This window comes from Oncorhynchus kisutch, linkage group LG12, assembly GCF_002021735.2.
Source record: "Oncorhynchus kisutch isolate 150728-3 linkage group LG12, Okis_V2, whole genome shotgun sequence".
Lineage (NCBI taxonomy): Eukaryota > Metazoa > Chordata > Actinopteri > Salmoniformes > Salmonidae > Oncorhynchus > Oncorhynchus kisutch.
This window is the reverse complement of record NC_034185.2, coordinates 43,381,880-43,385,674: the sequence shown is the minus strand read 5'-3', so window position 1 is coordinate 43,385,674 and position 3,795 is coordinate 43,381,880.

Below are 3,795 nucleotides of genomic sequence, written 5' to 3'. Positions count from 1 at the left end.
AGAACAAATGCTAAACCTGGTCTTAAGTTCCAATGCTCCATCCCCCTGCCCAAACCCCCTCCACGCCACTCCGCCAACCGCCAGGATGCCCGACATCAGAACATTCCAGGCATTCCCGTGATTGGCAGATAGCAGGTTGATTGGCATGTCGGACCCCGTCAACACTGGGTACTGGTAAGTACAACACAACCACCTACTAGCCTAACACATACAATACCATGAAGGAGATTCAGCATTTCATATTATTCTGTACATAAATCCGAGACACTCCATTTATAGGTTACGTTTTGTATGGTATGTATTCATTTGTGGATGTCCATCATCCATATCGTATGAAATGTTACGAATTGCAATTTATACATTTTACGAATTTGCATAACATACACTATGTTACAAATTTGCTCAAATTCAAATGTATGTTACCAATTCCAATTGGTTGTTCTTAGGGTTACAGTTAAGGTTAGGAGTTAGGGGAAGGGTTAGCTAACATGCTAAGTAGTTGCAAAGTAGCTAAAAAGTAGTTGCAAAGTTTCTAATTAGCTAAAGTTGTCCATGATGGTATTCGAACACGCAACCTTTGGGTAGCTAGATGTTCCCGTTATACACCCACCTGTGGGGTTGCTAGACTTCTTGTTATACGTTGTCTAAAAGTACTTGGTTTTAAATATACGTAAGTATCAAATGTAAATGTAATTACTCAAATATAGTTAAGTATCAGCAGTAAAAGTCAAATTCCTTTTATAAAGCAAACCAGGCTGCACCATTGTCTAGTTTTTATTTTATTTTATGGATAGCCATGGGTCATGCGCCAACACTCAGACATCATTTACAAATTAAGTGTTTGAGTCCCCCAGATCAGAGGCAGTTAGGATGACCAGTGATGTTCTCATTGTGTGTGTAATAAAATAAAAGAAATCCTATCCTGCAAAGCATTCAAAATGTAACGAGTACTTTTGAGTGTCAGCGAAAATGTATGGAGTAAAACTACATCATTTTCTTTAGGAATGTAGTGAAGTAAAAGTTGTAAAAAATATAAATAGTAAAGTACTGGTACTCCCCAAAAAAAGACTTTCAGTTATTTTTACACCACTTGTTACATCTAGTCTATGGATCCAGGCTGCGATGTGAGGAGTCTGACACTGAAGTATAGCCTACCAACTCTATTCTGTACCAATTACGGCAGTGGAATGTTGCATGTACTGTACATAATGTACAAACAATGATCAGAAAATAATTGAACCATTATACAGTAGAGAAGGAATAACTTGAGAAACATGCCCGATAGGAGTACAAATTTGGCACTGTACCTCTGATCTACAATCAAGATGGTGGGCATGGACAGTCCGTCCTAATTTCTAACACATGGACATTATGAATTCTATGAAATGTTATTCTTTAGTGGTTATTGTTTGTGTTGAAGTTGCCAATTCCAAAAAACAGCACTGCTCATCTGTCATTGTTTAAATAGTCAGTCAAAGTTCAGCATTCTAATCTAGTAAATGTTTGCAAATCAATCTTACATATATTTTGGAATGTAAAAATAAAACATTTAAAAATAAATAATAACTTCACAAATTGATCCCATACAGACAGCTTTCAGACAAATTCACAATCCACTGTGTATGAAGGTTTTCCAATGACATGGATGTGACATTGTTGTGGTTGTCACTTCAGTCAAAGCTGCAGCTTCCTTATGTACTTCGATGGTCGGTAAAGTTTGTGTTTTAACACACTGCCCCCTGGTGGCATAAACTCTGATCAACAGGTAGTTTTAGTTGGTAGGACGACAGATGACAAGACTAGGGCAGAAAGCACATTGTCCTTGGCCTAATATACAGCTGCTTAACACTTTAACATATCAACTTCACTGTACAATGACAATAGGCTTCAATTCCAGCCAACATATTTTAAAGCGAGCCATAGTTATAAGTTGGTGATCAAAGAAACTCATATTTTGTCAGGATTTTGACAGACTTGCTATGATGTTCCAATATGTGTTCGATGTTCTGTGTTTGATGCCCAATCTAACCAACTGAATCAATTCCTCAAAAAGAATCATGCAAAGACAGTGCATTTTTTTGTAGTAGTTTATATTTTGTTGCATAAAATAATGATATAAAATACTTCAATCACATTCAAAATATTTGTCTACAAAACAGGATAAACTCTGAAAATAAATATTACTGTGCAACTTGAATGTATTGTCATTACAGGTAGAGAGATGGATCAAGAACTCTTTTTATAGATTAAACTTCACTTGAACGGAGTTACAATTATGTAGGCTTTAGGTTGGCTAGCTCAAGGCCGTTTCAATAGAAAATGCATAATTCTTTCCGCCCTAACCCTGAGGCCATCACTGACATGTAATTGGTTAAGTAAAAGTAAAGCTTAAACACCACTGCTTTTACCAATCAAACATCTCACATCTGTGATTACTTTGAGGAAGGGAGAGAAATAAGATTGCGTTGTTTAAGTGAAAGCATTCAAACAGGTCCTACATTAGTTTTTTCCTCACACTACTGAGCCAAGCCAAACTCAGTTGGCCCAGTTACACATCCACTAGTTGCTGGAACCTTGCTGAAAAGGACAATGTGAGAAGCCAGCACAAATTGCTTTGGGAGTGCACAATAGTGTGAAAGGGGTATTAGTTAGCCTACTACACAGGCTGTCATAGGATTCAAAACACATATTTTGACAAGTAAAAAAGCTTTGCACTTTGTCAAATCACTAACATTTGGAAAGCAACAGAATGGTGATTCTTGATTTTACATGGTCATATTCTAAAAACAGTTACCATCCTTGCATGTCTGCAGGTTTTTAAATAAAGTCCAAGTAGAAGGTATCAAGGTTTGTAGACACCAGCGCGGCTCTTTTTGCCTTTGTTTAAACAGTGCACTGCATGTTACGGTATTCCTTTCCCATACAATACCTTAAAAGACTCACTACAATCTACAATCTACTACAATCTACTCACTACAATGGTTGACCATCCAAAATAATAATACTTCAGTTTTTTTTGTCTTGCATCCTTTTAAACATGTATTTGAATGGTTGTGCTCTACATTTAGGAAAATATAAATATACTTTTTGGCTAAACAAAATACTTCAGATAATGTAGTTACAAAATATACCACTTTGTGGACTCTGGATAGAGTTGTTTCCTGCACTTGTTTGCCCCTATACTTTGACACCACACAACCCAACAAATTGTATACAAAACAAATTGTATCAGACTGTGTAAAGAAATAACAGTATATAACAATAACAGAACAGTTCTAAATGGAGTCCACAAAAAGGTAATTGATTTGAGATTAAATTACTTGTTACTGGAGTCAAGTGTTTGCTATGCCTCCTCCAACCAACAACCTTCCCTTCCAAATGGTAGTGTAGGTTGAGCAGTTGTATTCAATTACTCAATTTCAATTCACTGACATGGAATCAACCGATAGGTCAGATCATGGCATATTGAAAAAGCCAACCAGCTTCACGCAAGGCTTGCAGTGCCTCTTAATTGGATATGCATTGCATGCCTTATATTTCTCTCTAAGGGCTAAAAGTAATGTAAAAAAAAAAAAAACTTCAATTTTGGCACAAAAATTACAATTAAGAAAGCAACTTAAATTCATAACATAATTATTAATTCATTTGTTAAATAGACCTACTTCATTGGCCATCCAGAGTTGTTTAGCACTTGCACCACTTATTTTCCAGGAGGAAATATAAAAATAATAAGGGCCAGTTTCCCCAGACAGAGAGAAAATCTACTCCTGGACTAAAAACTAATGTTCAATGGCA